Raw genomic sequence first — 25,818 nt, 5'->3', positions numbered from 1 at the left:
TCCAAACTGGCCAATTACCACCCCATCAATCTATATTTAATCATCGGTAAAATAATGGAAGGTGTCTTTAACAGTGCTATCAAGTGGCACTTAATAAGCAATAATCTGTTCCCGGAGGATTAGTTGGGCTCTGCTAGGGTCACTTGGCTCCAGACGTTATTACAATCTTGGTCCAAACATGGATAAAAGAGCAAAACTCAAAAGGTAAGACTGATTGCCCTCGACATCAGTACAATATTTGACCAAGGGCGGCATCACCTCACAAAACTGAAATCAATGGTAATCAGAGAAAAAAACTCTCCTCTAGTTGCGAGGATACTCCTGATCACATGACTAAACCCCAATCAGACCCAACTTCTCCCCTCCATCCAACTACCCTTGATCCACCAACTCAGGACTGTGAAGACGGAATGCCTCATCAGCCTTATAGCTTCAAGAAGGCAAATGGGATGTTGGCCTATATTGCGAGGGGGATAGAATATAAAAGCAGGGATGTCTTGATGCACCTGTACAGGGCATTGGTGAGGCCGCAGCTGGAATACTGTGTGCAGTATTGGTCCCCTTATATGAGGAAGGACATATTGGCATTGGAGGGAGTGCAGAGAAGGTTCATCAGGTTGATACCGGAGATGAGGGGTTTGGATTATGAGGAGAGGCTGAGGAGATTGGGTTTGTACTCGTTGGAGTTTAGAAGGATGAGGGGGGATCTTATGGAGACTTATAAGATAATGAAGGGGCTGGATAGGGTGGAGGCGGAGAGATTCTTTCCACTTAGTAAGGAAGTTAAAACTAGAGGACACAGTCTCAAAATAAAGGGGGGGTCGGTTTAAGACAGAGTTGAGGAGGAACTTCTTCTCCCAGAGGGTGGTGAATCTCTGGAATTCTCTGCCCACTGAGGTGGTGGAGGCTACCTCGCTGAATATGTTTAAAGCGCGGATGGATGGATTCCTGATCGGTAAGGGAATTAAGGGTTATGGGGATCAGGCGGGTAAGTGGTACTGATCCACGTCAGATCAGCCATGATCTTATTGAATGGCGGGGCAGGCTCGAGGGGCTAGATGGCCTACTCCTGCTCCTATTTCTTATGTTCTTATGTTCAATTCTGTGATCCTGAAAAAATTAGGGCTACACAAATATGATGCAAGTTTGAGAGATAGGTATCGCCTTCTGATTCATTTAAGCTCCACGTACACATAACATACACAAATGGAGTCAAGCTTTTAAGCTGATCGGCTGTTGCAGAACCTGGTTTGTTAGTAGCATTTAAATGGTGGACGACTGCCCTAAAACTGGATACATCTTGATAAAGACTGTCTGGAACAAAACTGCCACTTTTGATAATGAAACTCTGGCTACAGAAAATGCATTAAAGAGGTGACTCATTTGGGGGCAGAGAGCCACTTTCTTCATACCTGGAAGGTGTTGGTAAAATAGATCAGTGCTGTCTTCCAGGCCTGGAAGAGATGTGATGGATACAAAATCTTTTTCAGACATTTCCAGTAATGTCGCGACAAGTGGACTCTCCTTTGCACACTTGCTTGTTCTGGATGAAACGCGTGGCACAAAATTTGTCGCTTCTCTTCTCAGGAATACAGGAAGAAGTTTCCCCTTTTATAACACACTTCTGAAAATCAGAGGTTCTAGTCAGAGGTGTAGTGAGGCAACCTAACATATTTTGTTTAGTATTTGCAAGCTTTGCTCCAACTTAGTCTTTATAGCACCTGGACTATCTGTTGCAAAGTGGTGGTGCTGAGTTGGAGATTCTGTGGTAAAAGGAGTGCTGTGTAGGGTGCTGTTTACGAATTTCGCTAATATTCCCCACTCTGTACTGCTTACAGGTCAAGCAGGATCATGGTAGGTAGGAGCCCTACACCCCTCATGAGTAGACTGTTGACAGCACTGATGCAACAGCATGACGCCGAGACCAAGCAATTGACCTTTTTGACTTCTTTAACACACTTCCTGTTTTACCCCACCCAAAGTTGATTACAGCTGCATTACATACCAAAAGTCTTAACTTTTCATCTCTCAGTGAAAGCATCAAGTATTGATGTAACTATCTGTCTTTTTCATTTCCTGTTGTTTCTTCAAAAGGCGAGGATCCAGAACCATATAGTAGCAAGGTCTGTTGCAGGTGAAGAGGATATTGAGTGCTTCTAATGTTTCTGCAGTTCTGTAGGTGGGTTCCGAGAAGTGAGTGGCTTATACACAGCCATCTGCAGATGATCATAATCACACAAAGAGTTCTCCCACAAATGCTGTGACTGACACCATGGAGACATTGGGTCTGCAAAGAGCAAATTCTAACTCTGGCCAGTTGGAAAGTTCAGAAGATCATTTAGAAAGAGCTGTGTTGGTCAGATTCGTTCATTTCAAAATTCAAAGTGTGGTGTCTAGCACCAGATAAATAATTGCGTGTACTATTCAGTGTCTCCCTTTCGAGTGCTATTCATTTCTCCCATTTCCCACCCTCAATTTGTTCTTTGGATTAATTCTGGTAAGATAGTATTTATCACAGATCCTTGGCTTGTGTGAGGCCATAGGAACATAGAAAATAGGAGCAAGAGTAGGTCATTTGGCCTTTTGAACCTGCTCTGTCATTCAATATCATAACTGATCCTCTATCTCAACACTATACACCCGTACCCCTTAAGATGTTTAGCGTCTAAAATTCAATTTTGTTCTAAAATATATGACTTGGCCTCCACAACTTTCTCTGGTAGAGAATTCCACAGGTTCACCACCAAGTGAAGAAGTTTCTCCTCCGCAGTTCTAAATGGCCTATCCCATATCTTTAGACTGTGATCCCTCGTTCTAGACCCCTCTTCCCAGCCAGAGGAAAGAACATCCCTGTATCCAGTCTGTCCAGCCCCATCAGAATTTTACACGTTTCGATGAGATTCCTCTCATTCTTTTCAATTCTAGTGAATACATGCCCAGTTGACACAATCTCTCTTGTATGACAAACCTGACATTCCAGAAATCAGTCTGGTGAATCTTTGCTGCATTCCCTCTATGGCAAGTATATCCTTTCTTTGATAAGGAGACCAGTTGCATACAATATTACAGATGTAGTTTCGCCAAGGCCCTCTACAACTGCAGTATGTTATTCTTACTCCTGTACTCAAGTCCTATTGCAATGAAGGCCTACTTGCCTTCCTAACTGATTGCTCTATCTGCATGCTTGCTTTCAGTGACTGGTGTCCTAGGACACGTAGGTCCCTTTGTACGTCAACATTTCATAATCTATCACCATTAAGTAATACTATGCCATTCTGTTCTTCCGTCCAAAGTGGATAACTTCACATTTATCCACATTATATTGCATCTGCCATGTACTTGACCTCACATTCAACTTGTCTAAATCACCTTGAAGCCTCTTAACATTCTCCTCACCACTCACATTCCCACCAAGTTTTGCATTGTCAGCAAACTTGAAAACAATACTTTTCGTTTTCTTATCCAAATCATTGTTGTATACTGTGAATAGCTGGGGCCCAAGCACTGGTCCTACTGCTTTGAAAAGACACATTTATTTCTACTCTCTATTTCCTGTCTGCTAACCAATTCTCAATCCATGGCAATATATTACCCCCAATCACATGCATTTTAATTTTGCGCAGAAATCTCGTGTGGGATTTTATCAAAAGCTGAAAACTTAGTACATCCACTGGTTCACCCTTATCTATGCTACTCGTTGCGCCCTCAAAAAACTCCAGTATGTTTGTCAAACACGATTTCCCTTTCATAAAGCCAATGCTGGCTTTGTCTAATCCCATTGATATTTTCTAAACATCCCGTGATCGCAACCGTTATAATACACTGTAGCATTTTCCTTACTACTGATGTTAGGCTAAATGGTGTGTAATTCCCTGTTTTATCCCTGCCACTTTTTAAAAAAAAATAGATTTTTTGCTACGCTCAATTTGCCGGGGCTGTTCCAGAGTCTACAGAATTTTGGAAGATGCCAACCAATGCATCCATTATTCCCTTGGCCACCCTTGGTACCCTGAAACATAGGACATTTTAATCACATGGTGTGGAGCTGAAAGCGAAGGACATACCCTAGTGGGTAGCTGAAGGGTATTAGGAAAGCAATTCCATTTTTTAGCAACAACCTGGCAGCTTTAGTGACGAATTTCTGATGCTAGCCCAAAATTACTAGGCTAATTGAACTGATTTTTATAACTTTGCATGATAGAATTTAAGTTTATGACCCCTAGATTGCTTGACCAGCATCACATCTATTGGGTTACTGTGCCCCATAACATTTCATGCAACAAGCCCTAGAAAAGACTGAACAAAGTGCACAAGACTGGGGTGACATTGGGAGCCACTGCATCATTGGCCAAGGCTCCAGCTATGATATTATCTGAATGTGTACAGTAATCATTGGTAACATAAGCTTTTAAAACTTAGATCACGGGCCAGTATTTTTCAAATCTTTCAGGAGTGATTTATCAGAAAAAAAAATTACCATGTGGTCCATGCCGCAATTTATCTTGTATTCTTGAACACTTTACTGCGCTATTTACGTCACTAAAATCAAATAATTGGGTTATTTAATTTTGTAGCATAAAAATTACTAAATTATGAGCTGTTTGTAAGTGCTACACATTTCACAGAATGCTTCACTTTCCTCACGGGAACTTTATCCAATTGTTATGTAATGTCTAAAAACGTTCCACAATCATCCCAATTACTTTGTGCTAAAATATCCCCCTCCACCAAAATAGTATTACCAAAGTTATATCTTCATTGACTTACAAACTGTGGGAGGGGGCAGAGCAATCATGTGCTTAACTGTTTTCTATAATTCTTCCTGTTATTGCAAGGCAATGAGCTCCAGCAAAAACACAAAGCTTTATGGCATTAATCTAATTTCTATCTTGAATGTGCTCAACAATTGAGCTTCTACACAATGAATTTAGGCACCATTTTTCATGCAAACTATATGCTTCAGATTGGACTTTAAAGAGGCTGAGAGGTACACGACACAATATAACATAAGTTATGCACAGTGCAAGGAGGGGAAACAGAGTAATACAATCAGAATGATTAAGCACCAAACTGATCGTGGTTAAAGGGCTGAATTTACCAACTTAGTGTCTCTCCAGTGCAAAAGAAAACTTGACATTGCGTGCCTTGTTCTGCAGTAAACAGAGTTCCTGTTGGCAGAGTCTCAAACAGGATCATTAATAAAATATATTCAGGATGTGGGTTTTATGGGGCATGCAAGATGATACCTTTACAATTAAGCTACAAAATAAGTGCAACTATCTAGTGAGATGTGTTTCTATAATTCCCTTTCGCCTTCTCTGCATTTCCTCAGCTTCTTTGACTTGTTCTGATGAGGTCACAAACCATGTGAACTAATTCAGCGGGCTATGAGTAACAATAATGTTGATGTACTGTCTTAAATTCAAAACAGTATTGTTCATCAGTATTTAGTTATTAAACAATAGTTAATTTCGAAGCCAAAACACATTAGAGAATTTTACATACAGGCAGGAAAAAATAATGGTTGGAGTATTGATTTTAGAAGCACAAGCATTGCTTGCAAGCAAACAATGAAAATACATTTTGCTAGTTGTGGAAAGACAACATTTCCAGGAGACAGAAGTGAAGGTGTGCTGAATGCTAAATTGCTAACTCTGCTGTACATAACTGACCATTATCTCAAGTCAGATTTTATCTACTCTAGGTACATCAGGCATTTGATTTCAACCTCACCCAGGCATTCACACATTAAATTATGGCCCATATTTAATTGAAGGAGCACTACATTTTCTATTTTTTCTCTTAATTGGGACAAGTAGGACTGTTTACATCTGAACCAGAGTGGGACTAACATCCTTGCAGGCGGGTTTGCTAGTGCTGTTGGGAGGAGTTTAATTCGACAGGGGGAGGGGACACAGACTGTTAGCCGAATAGGGACACAGCATATTACAGTAAAACAATCAAGTTAGAGGGAGTACAGCTGTATTAAGTTTCTAGGGAATCAGACAAGGCTGGATAGCCTCTAAATAGCCTCTCTCCACTCACATTGTTTGTACCTTTAAGACTTGATTAGCTGTAAGTATTCGCATTCCAACCCTTATTCTGTAAATTGAGTTTGTGTCTTTATATGCCCTGTTTGTGAACAGAATTCCCACTCACCTGAAGAAGGAGCTTAAGGCTCCGAAAGCTTGTGGCTTTTGCTACCAAATAAACCTGTTGGACTTTAACCTGGTGTTGTTAAACTTCTTACTGTGTTTAGCCTCTAAATGCCAGGAGTATTATAGGTAAAAAGAGACGAGTTAAGGGTGAGGATTGGCATGTGGAATCGTGATATAGTAGCCATCACAGAGACTTGGTTGAGGGAGGGGCAGGATTGGCAACTCAACATTTCAGGATATAGAATCTTCAGGTGAGACAGGGGAGGGGATAAAAGGGAATGAGGCAATGCATTGTTAGTTAAGGAGCCTGTTACTGCAGCAGGGAGATATATCTTGGAGGGGGTATCAGGTGAAGCTTTGTGGGTAGAGCTTAGGAATAAAAAAAGAGACAGCCACATCGCTAGGTGTTTATTATAGACCTCCAGATAGTCAGCAGGAAATTAAGGAGCAAAATGTACATAATTCACGGAGGTGTAATTATATTAGGTGATTTCAACTTTCCCAACAATTGGTGTTAAGGGCTTGGATAGAGTGGATTTCTTGAAATGTGTACAGGAGAACTTTTTAGGTCAATATGTAGAGGGTCCAACAAGGAACGGCAGTGTTGGACCTAATTCTGAAGTATTTTAATTAGACTCAGTGTCTATGGTTTACATGGATAAGAAAAAAGAGTTTTTCTCCTGATTACTAATTAGTAGCTGAATGAAAAATGCACATTGTGTGAGTGCAGGTGAAGCTCAGGAATAATGCAACCCTATGTGAGGCAGCATGCTCACATTATATAGACTGGCCCATGAATAGCTACTTGGGGAAGGTGCTGCATGGTCATTATCTATGTTTGAGGTGAGTCTTTTTCTGCCTTCTATAAAGAAAATTAGGGTAGAAACATCATTGATGTTGAAAACATTTTGCAGGATTTTACAAGTGCTGGTAAATGGGATTAATATAGATTGGTATTTGATGGTGGGCCGAAGGGCCTGTTTCTGTGCTGTATGATTCTATTAAATATAATTTTGTTTAAATGGTGACTGTTGACAAGATAATCAGGACAGTTGGCTCAACCTTGCAAGGAAGGCACATAAATTACATTGAGTTGATGTGAAAAGATTGCTTAAGTGCTCTGAATTAATGAGCATTAAATAAATTCAACTTGCTGACAATGCTAGACTTATCAATTTATTCATGACTATAAGGCAGGGTGCTCTGCACTCGTATGTTTCATCTCATGGGAGGAGAAAGCATACAGACAAGTAGTAGTGTCATATGTAGTTTATTCCATTTCAACTGGAATGGACATTCCATTTAAACAGGCCAAATGTTAGCCTGTTGCGAACAGCCTGTGGCTGCAAAACTCAACAGAGTCCAACATTGGATATGATGCTGCGATAGGACAACACTTGTAAAATAATCCTGATTGCGTTAAGAATTACACCAACAACCAATTTAAAATCAGTAGGGTTTGCAGCGTGTCTCACTTGCATGTGCTTAAAGCTGCATATATTCACACATGGGGATGTGAACTTTGCAAACAGAAAGAACATGTCCATCCATTGCGTCTTTATAGAGTCGTGACGTTTTACAGTACATAGAGGGAAGGCACGGTGGCATAGTAATTAGCACTACTGCCTCCCAACGCCAGGGACCTGGGTTCAATTCTGGCCTTGGGTGACTGACTATGTGGAGTTTGCATGTTTGTCTGCATGGTTTTTTTCTCTGGGTGCTCCGGTTTCCAGAGATGTGCGGGTTAGTTTGATTGGCCATGGAAAATTGGTTCTTAGTGTCAGGGTAGATATGTGGGGTTATGGGGATAGGATCTGGGTGAGTTTGTGGTCAGTGCAGGCTCAATGGGCCAAATGGCTTCTTTCTGCACTGTAGGGATTCTATGATATTGCATCTGTGCCGGCCATCAAGCAACTATCTAATCGTATTTTCCTGCACTTGGTCCGTAGCCTTGCATATTAGTGTTTCAAGTACTCATCTAAATGCTTCTTAAATGTTGTGTGGATTCCCATCTCTACCAACCTTTCAGGCAGAGTGTTCAGATTCCCACCACCCTCTGGGTGAGAAAGGTTTTCCTCAAATTCCCTCCCTGTAAATCTTCTGTCATTTAACCTATCATTCCCCCAGTTACTGGTCCCTCTAATAAGGGGAAATATTTCTTATCTTCCCTCACCATATCTATTAAACAAGAACTTAGCAGACAGCCATTCCCTTAGCTCATTCTCCATGGCAATGCCTTGACCAGAATTGACCTGCCTGTCACAGAAACTTGGCAGTTAAATGTTCCCTGGTACATTCTGCACAACTCTACCAATCAGAGCTCACTTGCCAATCAATCAGCATCCTCTTTTCATGCAATATAAATTGTTGTTCCCTTTGAGATTTGGTAATCTGTCCTGAAGAGTGCAAGACAAAATGTTCCGACAGCATGCCTTTTTTTTTTCAGCAATACTCAAGTTCTGCACAACTAAACAGCTATTCGCATCTGTTTTAAATCCCTCTCTGGCCTTATTCACTCCTGTTTCTATATTCACCTCCAGCCCCACTGCCATCTAACATCTCTCTGCTCCTCTAATGCAGATTGAGAATTTCTGATTTTAATCACTCCACCATTGGTGGCTGTGATTTCAGATGCCAAGCTCGTAAGCTCTGGAATTCTCTATAAACTCTGCTCCTTACCTTTTTGACCAAGCTTTTGATCCTAAAATTGCTTTAATCTCTGTTTCACATTTGGTCTCAAGGTTCCCATGAAGTTCTTTGGATCATTTTTTGCTAAGTGTACTATATAAATACAAGTTGTTAAGGGCACCATCTGAATTGTTTTATTCTTTAATGGAATCTGGGTGTCACAAGCTTGGCCAGCATTTGTTGTTGTTCATGCCCAATTTCTCTTAAGTGGTGGTGCACCATCTCCCTGAACTGCTGCAGTCCACATGGCATAGGTACATCCACAGTGCTGTTATGAAGGAAGTTCCAGGATTTTGACTCAGCGATAGTGAATGAAAGCAATATAGTTTTAAGTCATGATGGTCTGTGGTTTCGACGGGAACTTGCAGGTGGTGGTGTTCCCATACATCTCCTGGGACCTCCAGAGAAGGCGGAGATGGATCTTTCACTCAGCACTTCTGGCTGAAGATTATTGCAAATACGTCAGTCTTTTGCACTGATGTGCTGGGTTCCTCCATCATTGAGTTTGTGGGTATTTGTGAAGCCGCCTCCTCCACTGAGTTATTAATTATCTGTGGCAGGACTGCAAAGTTTAGGGCTAGAATTCTCCCCCCAAAAATTCTAAGTGTCGAATTTGTGTAAAAACTGGAATAAATCCCGCTGTTTTTTTCAGCGGGATTTTCAAAATGAATCTCTCACACTCTGTGCATCACAGAATGCCCTAGTGTGAATCTTGTGAAAAATCAGTGGGTGGGACCTATTCCCGTTGGAGAGGCCGGCAGCATAGCGCTGAGTGGGCCACTGCGCATGTGCTGATGTGTCAGGCCGAGATTGGGGCATGCACAGAAGCCCCGCACTGTTGGCCTCCCGGTCGCTGGCCTGCACAGCAACCCTGCACCGTTGGCACACAGAGCCCCCGCCCAATCGCCCCAAACCTGCCCTCTTGGCACTGTCTGATGGGCAGTGCCAAGTTGCCTCCTTGACATTGCCACTTTGCCCCTGGGGCAGTGTTGAGACCCCAGCTGGCACTGCCAAGCTGGCAATGCCCAGAGGGCACCTCCCTTACCCCCAACATCCAGAGGGGCCTCCATGGCCCCCCTTCACTCCAGCGGGGTCAGGCCGCCAGCTACCCGCAAGTGTGGAGGTATTGTAAACCTCACTGGGGTAAAACACTCTTGGCGGGCGGGGGGATCTCTAGCAGGCCCAGAGACTTCAGTCCCAGGCCTGCTAATTAGATTTAAATGAACATTTGAATACATTATTCAGCTCTGCGCCAATTTCTGGCGCGGAGCTAGCAACACTGGAAATCCAGCAGCTGGAGACTCGCGGAGGCTGTGGTGCCCAGCAGGAAGCCTGCTACACGGCCTCCTGCTCAAGCAGCACAGCAGGCTGGGAGAATCACCCCCTAGACCCAATCCATTGGCTGTGGAATCTCTTAGCTCTATCAGTTGCTGCGTATGCTGTTTGGCACACAAGCCATCCTCTGTTGTAGCTTCATCATGTTGACACCTCACTTTTAGATATGTCTTGTGCTGCCCCAACACGACCTCCAGCACACTGCATTGAACTTCTCTCTGGGGTAGAGAATTCCACAGAGTAATGATTCTCAGAGAAAAAAAATTCTCTTCATCTCAGTCTTAGATGGGAGACACATTATTTTTTAAATGCTGTCCCCTAGTTTTTGATTTCCCCACAAGAGGAAACATTTTCTCAGCGTTCACCCTGTCAAGTCCCTTTAGGATCTAATACGCTTCAATAAGGTCACCTTTCATACTTTTAAACACCCAAGGATAAGAAGCTCATTCTGCTCGGCTTTTCCTGATAAGATAACCTCTTCATCCCAAGAATCAGTCGCGTGAACCTTCTCTGAATTTTTTTTTATTCATTCGTGGGACATGGGCATCACTGACTGGCCAGCATTTATTGCCCATCCCTAGTTGCCCTTGGAGAGCAGTTGAGAGTCAACCACATTACTGTGGCTCTGGAGTCACATGCAAGCCAGACCAGGTAAAGACAGTAGATTTCCTTCCCTAACTAGCCAACTAGCCTTGGGGTCTTGTATACAATTTAGGACATATGAATTAGGAACAGGAATAGGCCACTCAGCCTCTTGAGTCTGTTCCACAATTTAATAAGATCATAGCTGATCTGCTTTTTTTCTTTCTTTAATAAATTACCAGTAAAAGTTTTGTCTCTCCTTTCTTGAATAGAGTTGTTACATTAGAGATTTTTCCAATCCATTGGGACCTTTCCAGGGGAATTCTGGATGATTACAACCAATGCATCTACCATCTGTGCAACCACTTATTTTAAGACCACAGGTTGTAAGCCATCAGATCTAGGGACTTATCAACCTTTAATTCTAATAGTTTTTCCAGTACCATTTGACTGGTGATTGAGATTGTTTTAAGTTCCTCCCTCCCTTTTACCTCTTGATTTTCAAGTACTCTTGGGATGTTTTGTGTGTTTTCGAAAGTGAAGACAGACACAAAATAGCTGTTCAACACTTCTGCCACTTGGTTATTTTACATTATTAATTCCCATACATCCACTAAGGGGCCAATGCTCACCTGTTCTTTTTAAATACTTGTAATTGCCTGGTATGGTAACTCTTGCTGGATTTTTATGGATTTTAAAATCCATAAGGTGTTGTGGAACAATTTGGGGAGAGTTAACTCTGAAGGTAGTTAAGTGAATATTGTTAGGAATTGTTTTTAAATTAGTGATATTGTCTTAGTTAAGTGTATTCTTCTAGTTTATTGTTTTAATTTTTAATAAACATCTGTGTTATTTAAAATCACCATAAAACATCTGAGACATCATTCTCTGGATTTCAAACCTTTCCTCACATTATACCAAACTGCAAAAATATAGTTAAGCACAGTTGTTTCAAGTTTCCCTTCTGGGATTTGGAACAACTCGGCATTTGCCATCAGCCATGTCCTTAACACTAGAGGCCTCTTTAAACTAAGGTCATTGCACATTACCAGGTCTGAAACAGCGTACTCGCTGGTTAGCACAAGATCATACCACTCTAAAAAGTATCCTGAATGCATTCTATGAACTCATCATCCAGGCTACCTTTGCCAATCTGATTTATTGAATCTATATGAAGATTAAAATCACCTTTGATTATTTTAATACCTTCCTTACAATGCCATTTTTTCTCCCTGCATACTTTGTGCTACAGTGCAGCTATTGTTAGAGAGCCCATAAGCTACTTCTGTAAATGACTTAGGTGCTATGTTTTATCTCCACCTAATCTGATTTGCAAATGCAAGAACAAATTAAATACAAACAATAATGCTGCAGAATTCATACAGTACACATAGGACTTCAATTATTACTATCCTATAACTGGTTAAAAAGTGAAAATACACTGTTGACTCAAATAATAGAGGCTACAAAACTTGAAATTACAACTAAATATGTGGCTCTTAAAATCACTCCATTTTTGCACGAGTGATCACAGAGGTTACCATCAATAAAATGCATTATTTATAAGTTGCTGAATATGGTTTGCATTTGCAAAAACAAAAGAGTTCAATCAGAAGTAGCAACTTACTTGATTTGATTAAAATCTATTCAAACTGAATTTTTCCAACTTTAAAATTTAAGCTAATTGCACTATTTCAATGTCATCATTCCCAGACCAAGTCCAGCAGAGATGAAATGTGCAGTAAAACTTCCTCTACCAGCTGCAATTGCATGACTTGACTCCAGCCTCAGACCAGCAACCTGTAATGCACTTGTGTGACTTTTCCATCTCCTATACCAGCCACCTTTGCACTTTGTTTGGAACTACTAATTTGTGCTGAACTAGGGACAGATTTGTACTGGCAGCTGTTAAGAATTATCTTATGTAGGATGTGATAGAGATTGTCAAGCTAATGAAAGGGTTTGATAGGATAGATGTGAAGTAAATGTTTCCACTTGTGAGGGAAACCAAAATTAGAGGCTATAAATACAAGATCTCCACTAATAAACTCACCAGCAAATTCAAAAGAAACTTAATTCATCGAATTCATGTAATCATACAGCATTTAGATCATTGTCCTGTGCCGGCTCTATGAAAGAGTTACCTAATTATTCCCAAGTCCCCCCCTTGTTCTTTCAAGTATTTATCCCGAGGTTTCCCAAACTTTTCCAGTCACAGAACACTTTTGCCCTCCGAAGAGTACTGACAGAACCCCTAACATTCTCACCTGTCTCTCTCACACACATACACCCGCCTCTCTCTCACACACACACACCTTTGCGCCTCTCTCTCTCACGCATACACCCGCCTCTCTCTCAAACCCACACACCTCTCTCTCTCTGACACATACTGGCACCCTCACCTCTCTCTCATACACATTGACACTCAGCACTCTCTCATACACATTCACACACTCCCCTCCCTCGCTTACACATTTACACTCCCCCCTCTCTCTCATACACATTTACACTCCCCCCTCTCTCTCATACACATTTACACTCCCCCCTCTCTCTCCATAGAACCATAGAAAATTACAGCTCAGAAACAGCCTTTTGGCTCTTCTTGTCTGTGCCGAACCATTTTTTGCCTAGTCCCACTGACCTGCACTTGGACCATATCCCTCCACACCCCTCTCATCCATGAACCCGTCCAACTTTTTCTTAAATGTTAAAAGTGACCCTGCATTTACCACTTTATCCGGCAGCTCATTCCACACTCCCACCACTCTCTGCGTGAAGAAGCCCCTCCTAATATTCCCTTTAAACTTTTCTCCTTTCACCCTTAACCCTTGCCCTCTGGTTTTTTTCTCCCCTAGCCTCAGCGGAAAAAGCCTGCTTGCATTCACTCTATCTATACCCATCAAAATCTTATACATCTCTATCAAATCTCCCCTCAATCTTCTACGCTCCAGGGAATAAAGTCCCAACCTATTCAATCTCTCTCTGTAACTTAGCTTCTCAAGTCCCGGCAACATCCTTGTGCACCTTCTCTGCATTCTTTCAACCTTATTTACATCCTTCCTGTAACTATTGTGTACCAAAACTGTACACAATACTCCAAATTCGGCCTCACCAATGCTTTATATAACCTTACCATAACACTCCAACTTTTATACTCGATACTCCGATTTATAAAGGCCAATGAACCAAAGGCACTCTTTACAACCCTATCCACCTGTGACGTCACTTTTAGGGAATCCTGTACCTGTATTCCCAGATCCCTCTGTTCAACTGCACTCTTCAGAGTCCTACCATTTACCCTGTACGCTCTACTTTGGTTTGTCCTTCCATTTACCCTGTACGCTCTACTTTGGTTTGTCCTTCCAATGTGCAATATCTCACACTTGTCTGCGTTAAATTCCATTTGCCATTTTTCAGCCCATTTTTCTAGTTGGTCCAAATCCCTCTGCAAGCTTTGAAAACCTTCCTTACTGTCCACTACACCTCCAATCTTTGTATCATCAGCAAATTTGCTGATCCAATTTACCACATTATCATCCAGATCATTGATACAGATGACAAACAACAATGGACCCAACACCGATCCCTGTGGCACACCACTAGTCACAGGCCTCCACTCAAAGAAACAATCCTCCACAACCACTCTCTGGCTTCTTCCATTGAGCCAGTGTCTAATCCAATTTACTACCTCCCCATGTATACCTCTCATACACATTTACACTCCCCTCTCTCTCTCTCATACACATTTACACTCCCCTCTCTCTCATACACATTTACACTCCCCTTTCTCTCTCTCATACACATTTACGCTCACCTCTCTCATATGCATTCACACACTCCTCTCTTGCTCAAACACATTTACGCTCACACGCATTCACGCTCACCTCTCTCTCATACACATTTACACTCCCGTCTCTCTCTCAGCAGGAGTACTGAGGGTGAGTAAAGTGCTGTGATTTATTTATTTATTTAATCCGTTTTTTTCGCGGGTTTGCAAAGGTTTAAACTCTGAGGAAGTGGGAGTAGGCTGCAGGGGATTCTGGGAGATTGTGTTTTTTAGTATAAAAGTCACTCTATACAGCGGGCAGCGTGCGGGAAGCTGAGTGAAAGCTGTCAGGGCTTTGGCTCACAGGAGTGAGTGGGAAGCTGAGTGAAAGCTGTCAGGGCTTTGGCTCACAGGAGTGAGTGGGAAGCTGAGTGAAAGCTGTCAGGGCTTTGGCTCACAGGGCTTAGGCAGAAAGGGCGAGGCAGGGTAAGTTACTTTTATCCAAACTATATAGGATAAGGGTAACTATGAATGATAGGCCAGTTCGGTGCTTCCGGTGTGGGATGTGGGAGTTCCTGGAAACACCTAGCCTGAGGGACCGCGTCACGGAACTGGAGCTGCAGATTGCTGACTTTGGTCTGGTCAGGGAGAATGAGAGAATAATTGACGTGAGTAATAGGGAACTAGTTACACCGGGGCATCGGGAGGAAGACACGTGGGTCACAGTTAGGAGGAAGAAAGGTCAGAAGGGTAACGTACCAGAGAGTATTCCAGTGGCTGTCTCTCATAATAGGAAGGGCTCGGCGACAGGTGTGAGAGGGGAGGGGAGTGAGCAATTAGTGGAGGGGTCACCTGTGGTTGTCCCACTCCAAAACAAGTATATTGTTTTGGATAGTGTGGAGGAGGATGACTCTCCAGGGGTAAGCCACAGTGACCAGGTCACTGGCACAGAGTCAGGCTCTGTGGCCCGGAAAGGAAAGAGAGGGGTTAGGAGAGCAATAGTGGTGGGGGATGCGTTGGTTAGAGGCACGGACAGGCGATTCTGTGGGTGCGAACGGGACTCCAGGATGGTAGTCTGCCTACCTGGTGCTGGGGTACTGGATGTCTCCAAGCGGATAGGAGGCATCTTAAAAGGGGAAGATAAAGAAACGGATGTCATTGTACACATTGGTGCAAATGACGTAGATAGGAAGAGCAGGGGGATCCTACGAGAGCAATTCAGGGAGTTGGGAAATAGACTAAAAAGTAGGGCCTCCAGGGTGGCCATCTCTGGGCTGCTCCCAATGCCTCGTGCCAGTGAGGCTAAGAATAGGGAGTTAGTACAATTGAATGCTTGGCTCAAGGACTGGTCCAGGAGGGAGGGCTTCATTTTCCTAGATCAATGGAAAGTTTTCAGGAGAGGATGGCACCTGTACAAGAAGGACAGGTCACAACTAAGTTGGAAGGGCACGAATATCCTGGCTGGGATTTTGCTAGTGCAGTTCGGGGGGGTTTAAACTAGTATGGCAGGGGGGTGGGGATCAAAATATTAGGTCTACAAGTGTAGAGGCTGGGGACGAGCTTGGGGCTGGGACAAGGCTGGCAAAGAAGAAGAGCACTCTGGGGGAGGGTGACCTCACTGGGCCTGGAGGTCTGGAGTGCATCTACCTCAATGCAAGGAGCGTAGCAGGTAAGACAGACGAACTTAGGGCCTTAATGCTCACGAGGAATTTGGATGTGGTTGCGGTGACAGAGACTTGGTTGAAAGAGGGACAGGACTGGCAGCTGAATATTCCGGGGTACAAGTGTTTTAGGCAAGACAGAGGAGGGGCCAAAAGAGGTGGGGGAGCAGCAGTATTAGTTGGAGAGCATATTACAGCGGTGCAGAGGGAGGACAATTCAGAGGGGTCGTGTAACGAGTCACTCTGGGTGGAGCTTAGAAACAGGAAGGGCACAGTCACTATGTTGGGGGTATACTACAGGCCCCCCAACAGCCCAAGGGAAGTGGAAGAACGGATATGTCAGGAGATACTGGATAGGTGCAGGAAAAATAGGGTTGTTGTAGTGGGAGACTTCAATTTCCCTGGTATAGACTGGAAATCGCTGAGAGCTGGGACTCTGAATGGGGAGGAATTTGTAAAATGCGTACAGGAGGGTTCTTTGGAACAATATGTAGATAGCCCGACTAGAGAGGGGGCTATACTGGACCTAGTACTGGGGAATGAGCCCGGTCAGGTCTTCAAAGTTTCGGTAGGGGAACATGTGGCAAATAGTGACCACAATTCTGTTAGCTTTAGGATAGTGATGGAAAAGGATGAGTGGTGTCCCAAGGGTAAGGTGTTGGACTGGGGGAAGGCTAACTTTAGTGGGATTAGGCAGAAATTGGCACCTCTTGATTGGGAGAGGCTGTTTGAGGGTAAATCCACATCTGGCATGTGGGAGTCTTTTAAGCAACAGTTGTTAGGGCTACAGGACAGGCATGTGCCTGTAAAAAAGGATAGGAAGGGTAGGATTCGAGAACCGTGGATAACCAGGGAAATTGAGGGACTGGTCAAAAAGAAAAGAGAGGCGTATGTTAGGTCCAGGCAGCTAAAAACGGAGGGAGCTCTGGAGTACAAAGAAAGTAGGAAAGAACTCAAACGGGGAATTAGATGGGCAAAAAGGGGTCATGAAATGTCCTTGGCAGAGAGGATTAAGGAGAATCCCAAGGCATTTTATTCATACGTTAGGAACAAAAGGGTTGTCAGGGAAAAAATCGGACCTCTCAGGGACAAAAGTGGGGAATTATGCTTGGAGCCCAAAGAAGTAGGGGAGATCCTAAATGAATACTTTGCGTCGGTATTCACAAAGGAGAGGGATGTGTTGACTGGGAGTGTCTCGGAGGGGAGTGTTGAACCGTTGGAGAAAATCTCCATTACAAGGGAGGAAGTGTTAGGTTTGTTAGAGAATATAAAGACTGACAAATCCCCAGGGCCTGATGGAATCTATCCAAGGCTGCTCAGGGAGACGAGAGATGAAATCGCTGGGCCTCTGACGCAAATCTTTGTCTCGTCACTGGACGCAGGTGAGGTCCCAGAGGATTGGAGGATAGCTAATGTGGTCCCGTTATTTAAGAAGGGTAGGAAGGATAACCCGGGTAATTATAGGCCGGCGAGCTTGACGTCCGTGGTGGGGAAGTTGTTGGAGAAGATTCTTAGAGATAGGATGTATGCGCATTTAGAAAGGAATAAACTCATTAACGATAGTCAGCATGGTTTTGTGAGAGGGAGGTCATGCCTCACTAACCTGGTGGAGTTTTTTGAAGAAGTGACCAGAATGGTTGATGAGGGAAGGGCCGTGGATGTCATCTATATGGACTTTAGTAAAGCGTTTGACAAAGTCCCTCATGGTAGGCTGGTGAAAAAGGTTGGATCTCATGGGATAAAAGGGGAAGGTGGCTAGATGGGTGGAGAACTGGCTTGGTCACAGAAGACAGAGGGTGGTAGCGGAAGGGTCTTTTTCCGGCTGGAGGCCTGTGACTAGTGGTGTTCCGCAGGGCTCTGAATTGGGACCTCTGCTGTTTGTGATTTATATAAATGATCTGAAAGAAGGTGTAACTGGGGTGATCAGTAAGTTTGCGGACGACACAAAATTGGCAGGACTTGCAGATAGTGAGGAGCATTGTCAGAAGCTACAGAAGGATATAGATAGGCTGGAAATTTGGGCAAAGAAATGGCAGATGGAGTTCAATCCTGATAAATGCGAAGTGATGCATTTTGGTAGAAATAATGTAGGGAGGAGCTATACCATAAATGGCAGAACCATAAAGGGTGTAGATACGCAGAGGGACCTGGGTGTGCAAGTCCAGAGATCCTTGAAGGTGACGTCACAGGTGGAGAAGGTGGTGAAGAAGGCATATGGCATGCTTGCCTTTATAGGATGGGGCATAGAGTATAAAAGTTGGGGTCTGATGTTGCAGATGTATAGAACGTTGGTTCGGCCGCATTTGGAATACTGCGTCCAGTTCTGGTCGCCACACTACCAGAAGGACGTGGAGGCTTTGGAGAAAGTACAGAGGAGGTTTACCAGGATGTTGCCTGGTATGGAGGGGCTTAGTTATGAGGAGAGATTGGGTAAACTGGGGTTGTTCTCCCTGGAAAGACGGAGGATGAGGGGAGACTTAATAGAGGTGTATAAAATTATGAAAGGCATCGATAGGGTGAACGGTGGGAAGCTTTTCCCCAGGTCGGTGGTGACGTTCACGAGGGGTCATAGGTTCAAGGTGAAGGTGGGTGGAAGTTTAACACAGATATCAGAAGGACATATTTTACACAGAGGGTGGTGGGGGCCTGGACTGCGTTGCCAGGCAAGGTGGTGGAGGCGGACACACTGGGAACGTTTAAGACTTATCTAGATCGCCATATGAACGGAGTGGGAATGGAGGGATACAAAAGAATGGTCTAGTTTGGACCAGGGAGCGGCACGGGCTTGGAGGGCCGAAGAGCCTGTTCCTGTGCTGTATTGTTCTTTGTTCTTCTTTGTCCATACATGTTTACGCTCCCGTTTCTCTCTCTCTCATACACGTTTACGCTCCCGTCTCTCTCATACACATTTACACTCCCCCCTCTCTCACACATTTACACTCCCCCCTCTCTCATACACATTTACACTCCCATCTCTCTCTCTCATACACGTTTACGCCCCAGTCTCTCTCTCTCATACACGTTTACGCTCCCGTCTCTCTCTCATACACATTTATGCTCCCGTCTCTCTCTCATACACATTTACGCTCACCTCTCTCTCATATACATTAACACACTCCTCTCTCTCTCATACATATTTACGCTCACACGCATTCACGCTCACCTCTCATACACATTCACGCTCACCCCTCTCTCATACACTTTTATACTCCCGTCTCTCTCTCTCATACATGTTTACGCTCACCTCTCTCTCCCGTACACATTTATGCTCACCTCTCTCTCATGCACGCTCACCTTTCTCTCATACACGTTTACACTCCCCTCTCTCTCTCACATACACATTTACACTCCCTTCTCTCTCTCTCATACACATTTACACTCCCCTCTCTCTCTCTCATACACATTTACACTCCCCTCTCTCTCATACACATTTACACTCCCCCCTCTCTCTCTCGTACACATATACACTCCCTCTCTCTCTCATACACATATACACTCCCTCTCTCTCTCATACACATTTACACTCCCCTCTCTCTCTCTCATACACATTTACACTCCCCTCTCTCTCTCGTACACATTTACGCTTACCTCTCTCTCTCATACGCATTTACACTCCCCCCTCTCATACACATTTACACTCCCCTCTCTCTCGGACCTGGGTTCAATTCCCAGCTTCAGTCACTGTCTGTGTGGAGTTTGCACATTGTCTTCGTGTCTGCGTGGGTTTCTTCCGGGTGCTCCGGTTTCCTCCCAAAGTCTAAAGATGTGCGGGTTAGGTTGATTGGCCGTGCTAAAATTGCCCCATAGTGTCCTGAGATGTGTAGGTTATAGGGATTAGCGGGTAAATATGTAGGGATATCATAGAATCCCTACAGTACAGAAAGAGGCCATTCGGCCCATCGAGTCTGCACCGACCACAATCCCACCCAGGCCCTACCCCCATATCCCTACATATTTACGCACTAATCCCTCTAACCTACACATCTCAGGACACTAAGGGGCAATTTTAGCCTACACTATCATTCCAACGAAACTCATCTCCAAACTCCGTGGCCTGGGCCTCGGCTTCTCCCTCTGCGACTGGATCCTGAACTTCCTAACTCACCAGACCACAATCAGTAAGGATAGGAAACAACATCTCCTCCACAATCATCCTCAACACCGGTGCCCCACAAGGCAGTGTTCTCAGCCCCCTACTATATACTCCTTGTACATCTATGACTGTGTGGCCAAATTCCCCTCCAACTCGATTTTCAAGTTTGCTGACGACACCACCGTAGTGGGTCAGATCTCAAACAATGACTAGACAGAGTACAGGAATGAGATAGAGAATCTGGTGAACTGGTGCGGCAACAATAATCTCTCCCTCAATGTCAACAAAACAAAAGAGTTTGTCATCGACTTCAGGAAGCGTAAAGGAGAACATGCCCCTGTCTACATCAACGGGGACGAAATAGAAAGGATCGAGAGCTTCAAGTTTTTAGGTGTCCAGATCACCAACAACCTGTCCTGATCCCCCCATGCCGACACTATAGTTAAGAAAGCCCACCAACGCCTCTACTTTCTCAGAAGACTAAGGAAAATTGGCATGTCAGCTACGACTCTCACCAACTTTTACAGATGCACCATAGAAAGCATTCTTTCTGGTTGTATCACAGCTTGGTATGGCTCCTGCTCTGCCCAAGACAGCAAGGAACTACAAAAGGTCGTGAATGTAGCCCAATCCATCACGCAAATCAGCCTCCCATCCATTGACACTTCCAACTACCTCGGCAAAGCAGCCAGCATAATTAAGGACCCCACGCACCCTGGACATTCTCTCTTCTTCCATCGGGAAAGAGATACAAAAGTCTGAGGTCATGTACCAACCGACTCAAGAACAGCTTCTTCCCTGCTGCTGTCAGACTTTTGAATCGACTTATCTTGCATTAAGTTGATCTTTCTCTACACCCTAGCTATGACTGTAACACTACATTCTGCACTCTCTCGTTTCCTTCTCTATGAACGGTATGCTTTGTCTGTATAGTGCGCAAGAAACAATACTTTTCATTGTATGTTAATACATGTGACAATAATATATCAAATCAAATTTACGCTCACCTCTCTCTCTCACATTCACACTCACCTCTCTCTCATACACATTTATGCTCACCTCGCTCTCATACACATTCACCTCTCATACACATTCACACACTCACCTCTCTCTCTCGTGCACATTCACACTCTCACTTCTCCGTCCATTGCTCCGAGGCTACTTCTCCTACCCTCTGAGACCACTTCCCTTCCCATCCTGTGGCCACAATCTTGCTTGGCTGCTCACTCCACCATTTGGTCGCCTTTGCTCTCAGCCTTGCCTGGGACTTTCAATACTGGCTTTACCACTATGATGTGGAGATGCCGGCGTTGGACTGGGGTAAACACAGTAAGAAGTTTAACAACACCAGGTTAAAGTCCAACAGGTTTATTTGGTAGCAAAAGCCACACAAGCTTTCGAGGCTCTGAGCCCCTTCTTCAGGTGAGTGGGAATTCTGTTCACAAACAGAACTTATAAGACACAGACTCAATTTACATGAATAATGGTTGGAATGCGAATACTTACAACTAATCCAGTCTTTAGTTGTAAGTATTCGCATTCCAACCATTATTCATGTAAATTGAGTCTGTGTCTTATAAGTTCTGTTTGTGAACAGAATTCCCACTCACCTGAAGAAGGGGCTCAGAGCCTCGAAAGCTTGTGTGGCTTTTGCTACCAAATAAACCTGTTGGACTTTAACCTGGTGTTGTTAAACTTCTTACTGTGTTTACCACTATGTCCAGCTCAACCAATCAGGGGCTGACTTCTCAGTGCATTGGCTGCTGATAGGTATACATAGTCAACCTCTCAGTAGCCAATGTAATGTGAAAATCACTGCCAATAGGAGAAGCTGGAAAGACAGCTTTTTTCAAACTTAAAGTGACCGGACCCACCACAGAATCCCTGAATGTCTCCAATCGAACCCAGGTTTCAAAGGATCCAGTCGGGGAAACACTGATTTATCCAATTCCCCTTTGAAAATTACTATTAAATCTGCTTCCGTCATCCTTTCAGCAAAGCATTCCAGATTATAACTTGCCGTGTTTAAAAAGTCTGATCTATCCTCTGGTTCTTTTGCCAACTACCTTAAATCTGTCTCTTCTGGTTATTGACTCTCCTGTCAGTACTACTCAAACAGCTGGAGAATGTGGAACTACCACGAGGCATAGTTAAGATAAATAACTGAGATGCATTTAAGGGGAAATTGCATAAGCACATTCGGGAGAAAGGAATAGAAGGATATACTAATAGCGTTAGATGAACGAGGGTGGAAGGAAGTTTGTGTGGAACATAAACACTGACATAGACCAATTGATTCTAATGGTCCATTTCAGTGCTCTAAACTAGAAGAAACTTGACACTTACAGCCAACAGACAGGAGATTTTCTTTCATTAGTCTGGGCTAGGATCATATTTAGGTACTAAAAGAGAAAAGCAAAGTCTAATTCAGTGCACCACCTCGTCCCTGGAGTCCGTGGACTTTTGTGGTCAAGGTGAAAAGTCAATAGGACGCTTTTCCAATTTGGCACCCAATTGCAGCCAGAAACATTTGCAGGTCAAAGATCCTCATTATTTGAGACAACAGTGTATTTTCAGTTCTACATTTATACCAGCTCCCCAGCTGCAGGCTCATTATTCGTGTCAGATACAGTTCAGTATTAGCACTGTCATCTTTGAGTCAGAAAGTTTTGGGTTCAAGTTCTACTCTAAAGATGTTCCACTGCAATATTAAGGGAACGCCATACTGTCAGTGGTGCTACCTTCCAGATGAGTTAAACCAAAGCCCCTTCTTCCTTCCTTGTGGGTATAAAAGATCCCATGGCACTGTATCGAAGAAGAAATAGTGCCACGTCGCTGAGAGTTCTCCTCAGTGTCCTGGCCAATATCTCTCTTTTTTTTCTAAGGTGGCACCAGAGCATGGCGACGTCTTGCAACCTGTGCCCAGCATACCTTCTAATTCCATCTTTTACTCTCATTCTATGCTTCTAAAACTTCATTCTAATTCTTTATCTTTCTCTACATCCTAGCTATGACTGTAACACTACATTCTGCACTCTCGTTTCCTTCTCTATGAACGGTATGCTTCGTCTGTATGGCACGCAAGAAACAATACTTTTCACAATATACTAATACATGTGACAATAATAAATCAAATCAATCAGCTCCTTCATTAAAGCAGATGATCTGGTTATCACATTGTTGTGTGTGGGAGCTTGCTGTGCTGAAATTGGCTGCCACTTTCCTACATTCAAACATTTTGCACCACAGTATTGCATTGGTTGAAAAGCATTTTGCAAAGTTCTGAGATCATGAAAGGATCTATATAATTGTAATTCAATCTTTTTACTTTACACTGCCTCAAAAATGTGGTTCAGTCTTGGTGAAACGTTTTCTGCTATTTTACTGAGACATTTATTTCTCAAAGTAGTACCTTACGACCTTAGAATAAGCCAAATAATAGGCAGGTGTTAGTATAATGGAATTGACTCACCAAACCAGAGGATTGGCTGAAACTGATCAAAACTAATTTCACTTAGAGGCATCAGAGAGTGAAGACTTCATCAGATCAGTCTAGACAATGTTCACCACAGGTAAAAAAAATCATTCACTCAGTCCCTTCCTGCTTTAACAACTTGAGGTGACAAGTCAGCTCTTAAATGCTGAAAACTGCAGGAACAAGCATTTGAATTTCTTTGTTTTAATTCAAACATGACAACTTTCTCATTTTTATGTCTCAATTGTCATCCAACGCTATGTGGAGGAAGAAATTGCTAAGCAGATTATGGATATGTGTGGGGGTCACAGGGTAGTTGTCATGGGGGGCTTTAACTTTCCAAATATTGATTGGAACCTTTGTAGGTCAAATAGTTCGGATGGGGCAGTTTTTGTGCAGTGTGTGCAGGACGGTTTCCTGACACAATATGTGGATAGGCCGACAAGAGGTGAGGCCACATTGGATTTGGTACTGGGAAATGAACCGGGCCAAGTGTTAGATTTGGTTGTGGGACAGCACTTTGGAGATAGTGACCACAATTCGGTGTCTTTTGTTATTGCAATGGAGAGGGATAGGGCCGTATGGCAGGGCAAGGTTTACAATTGGGGTAGAGGTGATTATGATGCGATTAGGTAAGAATTAGGGGGCATAAGATGGGAACAGAAACTGTCAGGGAAAGGCACTAATGAAAAGTGGAACTTTTTCAAGGAACAAATACTGGGTGTCCTTGATAGGTATGTCCCCGTCAGGCAGGGAGGAAATGGCCGAGTAAGGGAACCATGGTTCACGAATGAGGTGGAATGTCTTGTGAAAAGGAAGAGGGAAGCTTATGTAGGGATGAGGAAACAAGGTTCAGATGGCTCAATTGAGGGTTACAAGTTAGCAAGGAATGAGCTGAAAAAGGGGCTTAGGAGAGCTAGGAGGGGACATGAGAAGTCCTTGGCGGGTCGGATCAAGGAAAACCCCAAGGCTTTTTACTCTTATGTGAGGAATAAAAGAATGACCAGGGTGAGGTTAGGGCCGGTCAAGGACAGTAGTGGGAACTTGTGTATGGAGTCAGTAGAGATAGGCGAGGTGATGAATGAATACTTTTCTTCAGTGTTCACCAAGGAGAGGGGCCATGTTTTTGAGGAAGAGAAGGTGTTACAGGCTAATAGGCTGGAGGAAATAGATGTTCGGAGGGAGGATGTACTGGCAGTTTTGAATAAACTGAAGGTCAATAAGTTCCCTGAGCCTGATGAAATGTATCCTAGGATTCTTTGGGAGGCAAGGGATGAGACTGCAGAGCCTTTGGCTTTGATCTTTGGGTCCTCGCTGTCCACGGGGATGGTGCCAGAGGACTGGAGAATGGCGAATGTTGTTCCTCTGTTTAAGAAATGGAATAGAAATGACCCTGGTAATTATAGACCGGTTAGTCTTACTTCGGTGGTTGGTAAATTGACGGAAAAGGTCCTTAGGGATGCGATTTACGACCATTTAGAAAGATGCGGATTAATCCAGGATAGTCAGCACGGATTCGTGAAGGGCAAGTTGTGCCTCACAAATTTGATTGAATTTTTTGAGGAGGTAACTAAGTGTGTTGATGAAGGTAGGGCAGTTGATGTCATATACATGGATTTTAGTAAGGCGTTTGATAAGGTCCCCCATGGTCGGCTTATGGTGAAAGTAAGGAGGTGTGGGATAGAGGGAAAGTTGGCCGATTGGATAGGTAACTGGCTATCTGATTGAAGACAGAGGGTGGTGGTGGATGGAAAATTTTCGGATTGGAGGCAGGTTGCTAGCGGAGTGCCACAGGGATCAGTGCTTGGTCCTCTGCTCTTTGTGATTTTTATTAATGACTTAGAGGAGGGGGCTGAAGGGTGGATCAGTAAATTTGCTGATGACACCAAGATTGGTGGAGTAGTGGATGAGGTGGAGGGCTGTTGTAGGCTGCAAAGAGACATAGATAGGATGCAAAGCTGGGCTGAAAAATGGCAAATGGAGTTTAACCCTGATAAATGTGAGGTGATTCATTTTGGTAGGTCTAATTTAAATGTGGATTACAGGGTCAAAGGTAGAGT

The 25,818-nt window shown here is 43.7% G+C and overlaps 1 protein-coding gene across 2 annotated transcripts in view; it reads right to left on the bottom strand.

Moving 5' to 3' along the window:
• dym (dymeclin) overlaps positions 1-25,818 on the bottom strand; it is a 417,844-nt gene that overhangs the window by 136,725 nt on the left and 255,301 nt on the right. The window lies entirely within an intron of this gene.

The sequence above is a fragment of the Mustelus asterias genome, chromosome 1 (assembly GCF_964213995.1).
Source record: "Mustelus asterias chromosome 1, sMusAst1.hap1.1, whole genome shotgun sequence".
NCBI lineage: Eukaryota > Metazoa > Chordata > Chondrichthyes > Carcharhiniformes > Triakidae > Mustelus > Mustelus asterias.
The sequence above is the reverse complement of the archived record's forward strand: the minus strand, read 5'-3'. Positions and strand labels throughout refer to the sequence as shown.